We start from the raw sequence: 14,384 nt of genomic DNA on the forward strand, positions 1-14,384 counted from the left end.
GCATCACGAATGTGCTCGACTCAAAATTCGATTCGTTTCTTGTTCACGTTTTATTAATAAAATATGACATTGGCAACTTTACTTAAATATCTCACACGATACTATGTAAAATGTGAATCGAATGAAGAGTTAATTAAATCACGACACATACTATCGTAAAATGTACAAAATACAAACGAATTCAGTATAATTCGTATTCACGTGAAATACATTTAGAAGACATAAATCACGCGAAGTAAAATCGTATATATGTTCTTCGAAACAATTATCATCGTAAATATCAGAATAAAACAATAATTAATAATTGCTATCTTTTATCGCTACGATTTCTATTTTATAAATCCATCACGCGAAGTATATACTTTGATAGGCATCGCCGCGATATCATTACGTTTCGTTTATGACGGAAATTAATTATTTATGGTCCGATACACTCGCTAAGTATAATGTTCGTAGCGAATCGCAGCATTTAGCGTCTCTACTTCTCTCGAATACTGGAGAGACGACACACGCTGTCTGTTTACACATTCCAGTTTCACTGCGTGAATGACAACAAAACCATCGTACAATGACGCGTTACAATGCGCATTCTTGATCAGGATTGGCAAAATTCCACATTTTTTGGATAAAGTTCATGCCAGTGGTAAAAACCGGTATTTTCCGGAAAAAACCGGCAAAAACTGGTACTTTCTAATAGAAACAATAAAATAAATTTAAAAATTTTTTATATCTTTAAAGTTTAAAAAAATGTATTTTATATATTAATTATATATTAATTAAAGAAGATTTTATATTTCTCTTATTTTTTTAATCATGGTGATTAATATGGTTTATTAATTAAAGCAAACGCATATTTTTTCATAAAATTATATAAATATATTTTAATGTAATCATTTTTATAGTTTATTGTAAATATATCCGATCGGATTTGTTGTTATTCGCGCAAGGAGCGACAGACATCGGCGTGTGTCATCTCATTCTCATTGTCAGTATTCGAGAGACTGTGCTCGAGAGAGATACTAGAAGACACCAAACGCTTTCATTCTCTATACGATCATTATAATTAGTGATTATCGGACCGTGAATAATTAACTTCTGCTATAAATAATATCGCGACGATACGAATATCGAAATAAATATTTCGCAAGATTGATTCATAAAATAGAAATCGAAGCGATAAAAGATGACATATTATTGATTTAGTCTGATACTGATAGTAATAATTATTTAGAAGAACATACAATATTTCGTACAATATTTCAACAACAATAACATTATAATAATAAAAGATAAGAAATCGATTGCGAGTCTAATAAATTAGCGACGCATTTAATTAACAAAAACAAATGTTTTAATATAATTACGTGCTTCAATATTCATTAATCACGTAACGAATATTGGACATTTGTACATCGTTGATATGTTAAAATATGTATTCTATATAATTTATTCGATCAAAATTTATCGTACAATAAAGCATTTAATTTCCAGGGGTATTATACATTCTGCGGATATTTTATCTTTATTTTTAACTCATACATTTATTCATATTTGTGTTGCAATATAATAGTCGTTCTAAAACGACTAATATATTCGTTAACGACATTTACGTGTGAATTTATTCGCGCAATTTTCCGATATGAAGCGTATCATAGCTTCGTGCAACCGTGATTTTCGCGTTTTCCTATCGCGATAAAAAATAAAATGCGCGTCGCGTGTGCGATTAATGTCGGGAGTGCCATGCAAAGTGTCGCGAGATTGTCGTGTTCCCTTGATTATGCGAGTAATCGTAATTAAACGTGTTTTCGCGAGTGAGTGTTGTGTAAATGCTATGAAGGAGCGACAAAGAAGACTTAGAAGAGAAGAGAAAGCAATCCGGAAAGACATGAAACGACGGCAGAGCAATTGTGGGATGTAATTTCTAATTAATTTTTTTATTACTTGTAAAATTAATTGTTTGTTTAACCACGATAGTGAGAGATTCATTTCAAATCATTGTGTAATATAATACATACAGACCAACACGAAGTACTTACGAAATATATATTATATATATTTATAATAAAATATTTATCAATTAATTTTATATATAAATATTTCATATAAACTATTTCAATATTTTTCTAAGACTTTTAATTATTTAGTTATTTAAAACTAAAAATTGGAAATTTATATTTATTACATTTTTAAAAAATGTATATCTAAAGAAAAAGTTTTTTGGGGAGAATAATGTAATTTTTTCAAATATCTATTTGAATAAAGAAAAATACTGAAGAAGTGCTCCATCCTCTCTGATTTTGCCGAAACTTTACAATATTGTGTATATTTTTGTTTACGTAAAACTCGAATCTGTAAATTAAAATTCGGCTTCTCTAAGGGAGAAAACTTTTTTTACTTGAGAGCGACAGTTTTAATTTACAGATTCGTGTTTTACGCACAAAAATACACAATATTGTAAAGTTTCGACGAAATCGGAGAGGACGGAGCTCTCCTTCAGTATTATCAAATTTTTCTTTATTCAAATAGATATTTGAAAAAATTACATTATCCTCCCCAAAAACTTTTTCTTTAGATATACATTTTTTTTAAATGTATAATAAATATAAATTTCCAATTTTTAGTTTTAAATAACTAAATAATTAAAAGTCTTAGAAAAATATTGAAATAGTTTATATAAAATATTTATATATAAAATTAATTGATAAATATTTTAATTTAAGTGTTAAATATTTTATTTAGAACTTTTAGATAGAACTCTCCTTCAGTATTACCAAAAATCCATTATCTGTTTATCAATGCTTGATCCTCTATGAATATAACAAATTTATTTGATGAAGTTGTCATACTATCGACTCGATGTTCATATTATCTGAGCATAATCCGACAGACACCAATATTTTCCTCGGCATGTTTATTTGTATATTTATCAATAACTTAATTTTCCAATAACTCTTTATTACTACTCACTTTAATGATGTTTAAAGCTACAATCGCGCAGATTTTCCTTGATGGAATTGTCACACTGTTCGCACTATTCAATGTTCTTCTTTTTTGACGAATAATAATAATCGCCCGATATTTTTCTCGGCTCCCAGCCACTACACGTTTATTTGCAAACGATATTTATTTGCGGCAATGTTATTAATATGAATTTAACAATATACTTGGATGACCACACCGAAGTTATGGAATCGTCGTGCGTTCGCGCACGATATGGCGCAATATACGATATATATAATACGCGACAGTAATCCGATACTTTTCTCGGCACTCCCGATATTACGTTCTTACTTGCGCACAAAAGAATGTTTATTCTCGATAATTTAAAATTGTCGCCCGATGCACGATCGCGATTAACTTTGTATCATAAGCGTTCTGCGATATTGCGCGCGTTACACAACTTCCCGCCTTTTCCGATTCCGTCTCTGGTCCAGTTTTGGGATTCTGAGTTTATACTATGCAAATTAAATTTGGCTGTCAATTATTTGAGCGCTATACTTTAAACGTAACATATATATTTGTAAGATATATATATATATATAGATATTGAATATGAAATGCAGATATTATATATAAAGATAATTCTTCCTTCTTATTATCACTTATTAATATATATATTTCATATTTTTCTGTGCGTATGATATATAAAAGTCTCTTGAAATATGCATTAAATTAATAAAAATGTTATTATCAAACTTTTATTAAATATTTTTGTTGTTAATTTGCATGTTTGCGTAGCAAAAAAAGTTACCTTCCTCATTTCTTAAACACCATATAATTGTTATAGCAATTGAACATTTTGAATACTCTATTTATAAACAATTAATAAACATTAATATATCGCGACAATTTGAGTATGCAAGAAATAATGATAAATAATCTTCATTATTTCAAATTATCACAATAAAATATATAAATAACTTAGTTTTGATTACACTGGACAAAAGTTTCGAGAAATACGATAAATATTAAATATATCGCTCCCTTCTTTCCTATTTTTCACACACAGTCTTCAATATCTATATCAAGAGCGACGAATCAATTATCTAATAATTATCGAATATCGCGCAACGCGTTTGTAACAATTAATTATTATACGATATATTCGCGTTTCATATTCAAATTATATACATGTACATTAATATCGCGCTTATGACCGATGTGAACCTGGCGCCCAACTTAATAAAAAATAAAAACGCTTATGGTTATGGATACGCTCTATTTGGCGCACAAATGTTTCGACTCATTTAATCGATCACGATAAATAGGACGAGGATTTTTTTATCTTGATTGGTCGATCGAACGCTTCAAACGAAACATTCATGACCAAGTGGAACGCGCTCTTTGTTCGATATATACAATATATTGGATGATTGCAAAAGTTCGTGCCCGATTTGAAGTTATTACCACCATCTATGCAAATCGGGCACGAACTTTTGCAATCATCCAATATATATATACACAGTTTGAAAATTTATGTTTTCTTGTTAAAAACGGTCCCCGTTAAAACTTTTGTGTTAAATATTTAACACATTCATGTGTTAAATTAACATATTGCTGTTGTGTTAATTGAACTCAAATGTTAAATTATTAAAATAATTGAAGAAAAGTGTAAAAATAATACAATGTGTATTTACTTTTAATTTTACACAATAAATGTTCGATATTATTAGTGACAAGATTTATCTGTTAAAATTTGAAGAAAAAAAATGTTAATTTTACTTTATAATATAAATGGGGGTGATAAAATGTAAAATTAACAATGTTTTTAGTTAATTTTTACATGAAAACTATGTTAATTTAACACAAAATTTATTTTAAGTTTACTTGAAGTTTGCATTTATTTTATGTTAAAATATTAACACAGTATTCGTGTCATCATTTAACATATCCGTATTATGTTAAATTAACACAAAAATTTCTGTGGACCGTTTGGGACATGTGATATTTGTTAAATTTAACACAAATTTTTCAACTGTGTGGAATAGTATCGGGAGTGGCGGGAAAATCTCTCGGGTGCTTTGTTGTCGCATGTATTATCGTATTAGTGATACGATGTGTGTTGTTACGTCGATGGCGCCAACATGATGGGACAATTTCATGGAGTTCGTCAACTTGGCGGGACCATAACGGCCGAGCGTCTTTAAAGTGAGTATTGATGAAATTATCGAGAATAATTATCGTTAGCAAATAAGCGTGTAGTATCGGAGATTGAAGGTATAAAGATAAAGAAGGCGATAACGCGTCACTAGTAAAAACATTAGACAATTCCGTCAATTTTGCGTTATCGTAATTCAATGCATTTTATTGAACCGTATTACTAAATTGATAAAATAATAAATATTTAATATAAAAGTATAATAAATTTGATTTATATTAATTTATTACTTTATTTAATAGTTTAATATACTAGAGATATTATATTTAATAATACACTGATATATAACATGTATACTATTCTGATATATGAATAATAATATCATAATATTCAATCTATAAGTATTCTCTCTCTCTATAATTAATTTTTTTTGAAACTCACATTTTTTTATGTATACGTATTTTTCTTATATTTATTTATTTATCATATTTATTGCAATATTTATATATTTATCTATTTATCATTTATTTATTATTATATGCATTATTATTATTATTATATTTCTGTATTTACCTATTTTCTTCTCCCTCAAAGTATATAAAATATGTAAGTTTGAAAAAAATGGCTTAAAAAAAGCCTCTCTGTGCTGAACATTTAGAATATATTTAGTTTGCGAATTTTAATATGTCGCGATCGCGCTCGCGATTTATCCGGAGGCATTCTTAACCTTATTTTATCTCGTTCGTTTCTCACCACGTAAACGGCGAACAATTTGCGAGAGTATCGTTAATCGTTCACCTCCGGGCAGGCATTTTTTACAACGAGCGGCACTTAACGCTACAATCCCCGAAATTGCATCGTTGCACGCGAGAGAGGGGAGGAAGCCGATGGTAAACAATCTGATAGCGTCACGGACCTCTCTTCCTATCCCCCGACCCCTATTCTTGTTCGTAACCTTGGACTCTGATGAGTCACAAATCATATTACTTTATACTATAAAAAAATTAAATTACATGAACATTGAGTGTAAAATCGCAGAATAAATAATGGAAACGTATACATATGTAACATTTTCATCATTTATTCTGTAATTGTACACGTATGGTAATTTTATATTTTTTTTTACAGTGTAGTTTTAGCTTACAACTAACAATAAGCTGATTAGGAATAACTAGAATAACACGCGCCATTCCTCGATCTTATGTTAAAAAGAATGATACCAAAATCAGCTGATAACTGTCGAAAAATATTAATTAAGTTTAAAGTACTATAACATTTTATTTAAAACATATTATTTTAATTTTTATAACATATTTTTATTTTAAAATTAAATTAGCAAATCAACGCTTTAATCAGCTGATTTCTGTCAAAAAGTATTAATGAAATTTAAACAACTTTATATAAAAAAATATCACTTTTTTATATAAAATCGAGGAATGGCACGCGCGTAGCGTGCGCTTGTGTTGTTCTAGTTGTAAAAAAAGAATAAAATTTCACACAAAACATCAATATATATACGGCGCTATAAGTCTACTGCACTATAGTAAATTCCTTTGCTTTTCTATTTGTTTTTCTTTTCGAAATATATAATTTCGGAATATATACCTATATCAAGAAGAATATCTGGAGGAAATTTGTCACAAAGAGACAAAATATTTGTGTTTCGTAATAGATGGATTTCGAGATTGCACATATTGAGCTATTTCTATAGTTGCTTAATTTTATATACTTTTTCTGTCCGCGTAATAAAAAAAATTAATGCGCAAGTATAATATAATACGAACTAGTTCTATAATGGGAAATAGTTCAGTTTTGTATGCAAGTAAATTTTTAATTCAAAATATCATGTTTCAATTTTATTTTTTATTTATCTTGTGTTTCTAAAATCAACTTATTATTAACTAACTGCGATAAAGTTATATCAATAACAGTTTCATATTGACATAGAAATTGATCGAATAAATATTATAAATTATAAAATATTCTCTCGTAACAAATTTATCGTAAAAGTATGAATTAAAATAATGAATTGTGTGTTCAATAGCTTTAATAGTTTAGTGACGAAAAATCGACATTGCTCTTTTTTCACTATTCCGAGATTGAGCAATTATTCTAATAAATTTGATATTATAAAAATAAGCAACACACTTTGGATGATTTAGTAAAAGATTTGATACATTAAAAGATGTGTATACATTTATTTCCTACACTCGTAGAAAATGCTCGAAACTACATCGACGATATATTTGTATATATGTCAAGTACGAAAGAAATTTGTACGAGTAACTAAATACAAAAAACCTTCGCGATAAGAAACTTGATGACAGCTCGACATGTAGTTTCAAATCTCGAGATGCGATACCTAAAACTATTGAAAATTGTGAAAAAAAAGTCGGCATATCTAGTTTCAATTTTTATTTACCTATCGAATAACCGAGGCCGAGCCGGTGCTCGCTCGCCGAGCGTGCCATATAAAAACTAAGAGATAAGCTAAGCGCGAGAGAGACAGGAGAAAGAGGGAATAGAGAGAGACACAAGAAAAAGTAACTCGAGCTCGAGTCCGCGTGGACTCGAATGAAAAAGAATGCGACGCGATGAGAAATGAAAAGGATAGAAAGAAGAAAATTCGAAACGCCAACAAGACGATGTTTTACGAGTGAAATAAATTTCGATTTTTCTATTGGATTGAACGATTTTGAATCATTAGTCATCGCTCGATGACTCCGCGCGGATTTGGATCGATTTTTTTCCGCGTGTATTATTTAACAAGTCATTTAAGTCAGAAAATTCCGTCGATAAATCGTTAAATGCCACGTGCCATGCATCTCCCAAACCACGATTTTTCAATTAAACTATGAGAATAAAATGATTATGATTATTGGCAAGCAATAATTCTCGGGGATTAATTATACTGAAAAAAATTTGTTAACTTGCCTAAACCTTTCAACTAAATATTATTTTGTTAATTGAACATATACAGAAATATTTAAATTAAATATAACATATTCAATCTAACAAAACGTATATTTGACTTAAATACTAATATATGTTCAATTAACAAAATAGTAATTTAGTTGAAAGGTTTAGTCAGTTAACAAATTTTGGTGATGACATTAATATAGAAATTTACATTTCGAGTATATAAAATTTACGATTTACGATTCTCCAAAAATAATGCTTTTCCCAAGGATTATCACTGTCGTCCAAATCTATCAAACAATGCAAAACTTTGAAGACGAGCTTGATAAAAGCGATTAAGAACAGTATTGAGGTCTCAAATACTTTCCTATTTCGTTTGTTTTTTGTAATTTGCAACATCAAAAAATTGCTAACAATAAGTAATTTATTCATTTGTTCCACAGTATATTAATATCTGCAGAATTAAGTGTTTTATTATCGCTATGTAAGAATGTTTAAAATTTTATGTGTGTAAAAAAAGAGTAAAATTTCACACAAAACATCAATGTATACGACGTTGTAAGTCTAATGCATTATAGTAAATTCCTTCGGTTCTCTATTTTTTTTTCCCTCCCGGAATATATAATTTCGGAATATATATATTAAGAATATCTGCAGGAGTTTTGTCACAAAGAGACAAAATGTTTGTGTTTCGTAATAGATGGATTTCGAGATTGCACATATTGAGCTTTCTAGAGTTGCTTAATTTTATGTTTTTTCTGTCCGCATATATAATCAAAAAAATTAATGCGCAAGTATAATATAATGCGAACTAGTTCTATAATGCGAAATAGTTCAGTTTTGTATGCAAATTAAATTTCAATTAAGAATATCATGTTTCAATTTTACTTTTTATTTATCTTGTTTCTAACATCAACTTTTTGTTAATTAACTGTGTGCGATCAAGCTATCAATAACAGTTTCATATTGACATAGAAATTGATCGAATAAATATTATAAATGATAAAATATTCGTAATATAAATTTATCGTTAAAGTATGAATTAAAATAATGAATTGTGTGTTCAATAGTTTTAATAGTTTAGTGACAAAAAATCGACATTACTCTTTTTTTCGTTACTCCGAGATTGAACAATTATCTTTATAAATTTGATATTATAAAAAAGAGCAGCGCTTTGGACGATTTAATAAAAGATTTGGCTTATCAACCATAAAGGAATACTCATATATATTCGAGATAAAATCGGTAACAAAATAAAAAAAGTAAAAATAGCAATTAAGTGTTACTCAGAACAAGGATGCATATACATCATTTTATCATATAATTTCTTAAATCTTTTTTTATATAAAATTAACGTATAATTTCTTAACTCTTTTTTCGAAATTGCGCTCTAGTTCATTTCTGGTTTTGGATTAATCTACATATAATGTACATGCAGATAATGTTATATATGTAAACATGCAAACTCACCGATACGATGCGTAGCAGCGGAGCTCTATAGTACAAAGCGTTGATCTATATCTATAACATACAAAAAACACAAATTATATATAAAATAGTTTTCAAAATAATTAATATATAAAAAAAAGTCAATAATGCGCAATGAAACTTTTATTCCTACCGTAAAATATATTTAATAAAATTACGTATAAAAATTATTAAATTTTAAAAAATCGATATCTCGGAAACTATAATAGATAGAGCCATGCGGTTTTCACGTTTTTTCTAGTTCTACCAATAACTATTAATGTTCGAAATGCTAGAATTGATATATATAAAAAGTTAAATCGCGGAGATGAACGAGTAATTATTATAATTTTGCAAGTAATAAATAATGAACGAAATAAGTTATAAATCTACTTACGACAAGGTTGCTCCGTCGTTGCCCGATGCCACCCCGGGCCTCCTCCTCCTCTCTGCAGAAGATGCTTCGAAACACTTGCACTCGCGTTCCTTTTCTTCATTCGCGACGCGCGGCGACGCGAAAATGGAGCATCGATCGTGCGCGAATAAGCTCTCGCGTTTTTTACCGAAACGTGTCGAAAATGTGATATCTAAAATCCGGGCGTCGCCGCGCGTCGCGAATGAAGAAAAGGAACGCGAGTGCAAGTGTTTCGAAGCATCTTCTGCAGAGAGGAGGAGGAGGCCCGGGGTGGAATCGGGCAACGACGGAGCAACCTTGTCGTAAGTAGATTTATAACTTATTTCGTTCATTATTTATTACTTGCAAAATTATAATAATTACTCGTTCATCTCCGCGATAACGATTCATTTTACTTTACATAAATGTATGTATAATATAATGCAAAGGATGGATTTTGCATATTTTTCTTTTCAAAACTTTTAATAACTTTTAATAATTTTTAATAAATAAATTATAATAAAATTCTGATAATAATACACATAATTTTTTATATGAAAACTATATTTTATCATATTTTATATATATTTAAATATATGTCTAATTTATTCGATGAAATACAATTTATATATAATTTATATAATTTATTCGATTAATCGCGAAAGACTATAATCTCTATAATTATTTCGACAGGTGGCACCACTGCAGCAATATTCCGCGTAAATTTCGTGCGTCGCGCCACGCGGCTCGTAGCTTCGTATAATTTGAATTGTCGCGTGCTGTTCTCTCAAAATATGCGTCGCATATAATTACCAAAAGCGCATAAAATATGCGTACGATTAAAATCGGGAGTGCCGTATGAAAAGTCACGTACGATTAATGTCGGGAGTTCGGCACGAAGTATCGCGCGATTGAAACCGGAAGTGCCGTCTAGAGTCGCGTACGATTAACGTCGGGAGTGTCGTTCCATTATTTTATTTTGCTGATTAATGTGCGCGCGCGTATGATTGTATTTTCGCGACTGTGTGCTGTGTAAGTGCCAAAAAGACGCCAAAATACAATCAAAAGAGGAGGTGGACGAAGAGGAGGCTCGGGGAGACATCGGGCATCGGCGGAGCAATTATGCGGTAAGCAGATTATAATTGAGCCAAATTTATATTAAACTTATTATTTAAATTTTTATTAAAATAAAGTTTAAAATAAGTTAATATTAAGAATAAATTTGGAATAAAATTGAAAAAAATTATTTAAGGAAAAAAAATTAAATATGGATATTTTTAATTTACAGAAAAATAAAAAAATTAAACTTTTATTATAATTAGATAATTAATAATAAAAAGTTTTATTATATATGTATAATTTTAATAGTGTTTATACAGTTTATAATTATTTAACTTGTGTTTAAAAAATTTATATTTATTGTATTTTATAAAATTTAGATCTAAAGAAATAACACAAATGTTTAATAATTTTTATGACGTAATTTTATTAAATATATTTTACAGTACGGATAAAAGTTTAATTGCGCATTATTGACTTTTTCAAATATTATAATTATTTTGAAAACTATTTTGTATACATATAATTTTTGTGTTTTTATATGTTATTGATCAACGCTTTGTATTATAGAGTTCCGCTGCTGCGCATCGTATCGGTGAGTTGCATGTATTGGTGTATTGCATGTATACGTACACCTAACATTATTTATATATGTAGATTGTAGATTAATCACCAGAAATTATCTAGAGCGCAATTCCGAAAGAAGAGTTAAGAAATTATATGTTATCTTTTTCATTGAAACAATGAAATATATAATTTTCTTTAAAAAAAAACTAAAATTATATGACAAGCAAATGTTAAATATTTTCGTTTTTTTGGGTTCGTGTACATTTACATATTTTATTCATGAACACGATTAAAACTGTCTGGCAATTATTTCTGTGTTATATATGTATATTAAAATATACAAATATTGTGTTATTATGAAATGGTACACTCTAGAAACAAAATAATTTCGCAAATGTTTGGCCCCGAACAATTCGCAAAAACATAATACAATATTTAAATATATACTGAAAAATTAAAAATAAAACAAAATAGTTTTGTATAAAAGAGTTATGTAGATTAAATCCAAGAATGCTCTCTAAGAAAGTTTGAAACCTCAATCAAATTTAAGAGAGAGCAATATTTTTATTTAATAATTAGTTTCTTAAGTAATTTTTAGGTAATTAATAATTAATTAAAAATAAATTTGTTTTTTACATTTTTTTAATTTTTTTGAAGTATTTTACAATCAAATTTGATTTCTATTTTTTCCGCTCAAAAATGCGTAATTTTTTCGATATTTTTGTAACATAATTTATTGAAATCGAAGTTTGCTTGATGAAGTTTTTGTATAATTTTAGAATTTATTTTCAATTTAGAGAATATTTATCTTATTGTTAGTTATCGAGAGATCCACATTTTAATTACCAAAAAAGTTTGTAAGAAATAAATCCATGATCATAATTTTTTGATATATCCATCTATTTTTTGATATATCTATCATTCGCAGATCAGAGATTCTTCTTTTTCTAATGAAGAATTATAATTTTATATATATATATATATATATATATATATATATATAATTTGCAGATGAAGTTATTATTATTAACAAAAACCGAATTTGATTGAACAGATTATTCGGAATTTTGTTATTATCTTTTTATCGTTAACGATAAAATGATGTATGCGTCTTTGTTTTGAGAAACACTTAAATGCTATTTTTATTTTTTTATTTTGTTACCGATTTTATCTCGAATATATATCAGTATTTCTTCATGGTTGATAAGCCAAATCTTTTACTAAATCGTCCACAGTGTTGCTCTTCTTTATAATATCAAATTTATAAAAATAATTGCTCAATCTCGGAGTAATGAACTAAGAATAATGTCGATTTTTCATCATTAATCTATTGAAACTATTGAACACACAATTCATTATTTTAATTCATACTTCTACGATATATTGCGAATGTTTTATCATTTATAATGTTTATTCGATCAATTTCTATATTAATATGGAACTGTTATTGATACCTTGATTGCACACAGTTAGTTAACAATAAGTTGATTTTAGAAACACAAGATAAATAAAAAATAAAATTGAAACATGATATTCTTAATTAAAAATTTACTTCCATACAAAACTGAACTATTTCCCATTATAGAACTAGTTCGTATTATATTATACTTGCGCATTAATTTTTTTTATTACGCGGACAGAAAAAGTATATAAGATTAAGCAACTATAGAAATAGCTCAATATGTGCAATCTCGAAATCCATCTATTACGAAACACAAATATTTTGTCTCTTTGTGACAAAACTCCTGCAGATATTCTTCTTGATATAGGTATATATTCCGAAATTATATATTTCGAAAAGAAAAACAAATAGAAAAGCAAAGGAATTTACTATAGTGCAGTAGACTTATAGCGCCGTATATATATTGATGTTTTGTGTGAAATTTTATTCTTTTTTTACAACTAGAACAACACAAGCGCACGCTACGCGCGTGCCATTCCTCGATTTTAGATAAAAAAGTGATATTTTTTTATATAAAGTTTACTTAAATTTCATTAATACTTTTTGACAGAAATCAGCTGATTAAAGCGTTGATTTGCTAATTTAATTTTAAAATAAAAATATGTTATAAAAATTAAAATAATATGTTTTAAATAACATGTTACAATTCCTTTAACTCGATTAATATTTTTGACAATTATCAGCTGATTTCTGTCAAAAAATATTAATTGAGGATAAGGTATTATAACATATTATTTACAACATAATATTAAAAAAATTTTTTTATTATATTTGTAGATTTAATTAGTAAATTAATGCTTTATTAATATTTTTTAACAGAAATCAGCTGACTAAAGCGTTAATTCGCTAACTAAATAAAATAATGTCATAGAAATTAAAATAATAATATGTTATAAATAATATGTGCGTTATAATACTTTAAACTTGATTAATATTTTTGACAGTTATCAGCTGATTTCTGTCAAAAAATATTAATCGAGGATAAAGTATGATAACATATTATTTACAACATATTACTATTTTAATTTTTATAACATATTATTTTAAAATTTAATCAGCTGATTTCTGTTAAAAAATATTAGTTTAATCGAGTTTAAACAAACTTTATATTATTTTTTTAAATATCATTCTTTTTAATATAAAATTAAAGAATAGCACACGCGTGTGTTGTTCTAGTCGAAACAGCGGGAAAAAAGTAGACGGTCCTCTGCATCGATTATCGAAATATATTTTCGTTCGCGCTCCTTCTATATTTCGTAAGTACTTTCAAGTTTTGTTTTCTCGAGCACGTACATAAACGCGCAACTCTCCATGACGTTCCGCGAGTTTGCATTCCGTGAACAATAGAACCGGTCGTTTCCCGTCTCGTCGCGCGACAAAGGCGCTAAAACTTAATAACCCCGTCGATTTACGAGAGT

The 14,384-nt window shown here is 28.1% G+C and overlaps 2 protein-coding genes across 2 annotated transcripts in view; one reads left to right on the plus strand and one right to left on the minus strand.

Moving 5' to 3' along the window:
- The window catches only part of LOC145946560 (uncharacterized), a 58,884-nt gene extending 48,916 nt beyond the window's left edge, over positions 1 to 9,968 (minus strand). Inside the window, exons 1-2 of the mRNA XM_083056233.1 lie at positions 9,882 to 9,968; positions 9,488 to 9,538 (exon numbers count right to left, since the gene is read on the minus strand). The gene's annotated coding sequence lies outside the window, so the exon portion shown is untranslated. The remainder of the gene's footprint in view (positions 1 to 9,487; positions 9,539 to 9,881) is intronic.
- Positions 9,969 to 10,694: 726 nt separating this feature from the next.
- LOC145946563 (uncharacterized) overlaps positions 10,695 to 14,384 on the plus strand; it is a 45,265-nt gene continuing 41,575 nt past the window's right edge. The window contains exons 1-2 of the mRNA XM_083056243.1: positions 10,695 to 11,005; positions 11,508 to 11,532. The gene's annotated coding sequence lies outside the window, so the exon portion shown is untranslated. The remainder of the gene's footprint in view (positions 11,006 to 11,507; positions 11,533 to 14,384) is intronic.

The sequence above is a fragment of the Prenolepis imparis genome, unplaced genomic scaffold (assembly GCF_030444845.1).
Source record: "Prenolepis imparis isolate NDT839.2.m4 unplaced genomic scaffold, iyPreImpa1.0 SCAF_17, whole genome shotgun sequence".
NCBI classification, from domain to species: domain Eukaryota; kingdom Metazoa; phylum Arthropoda; class Insecta; order Hymenoptera; family Formicidae; genus Prenolepis; species Prenolepis imparis.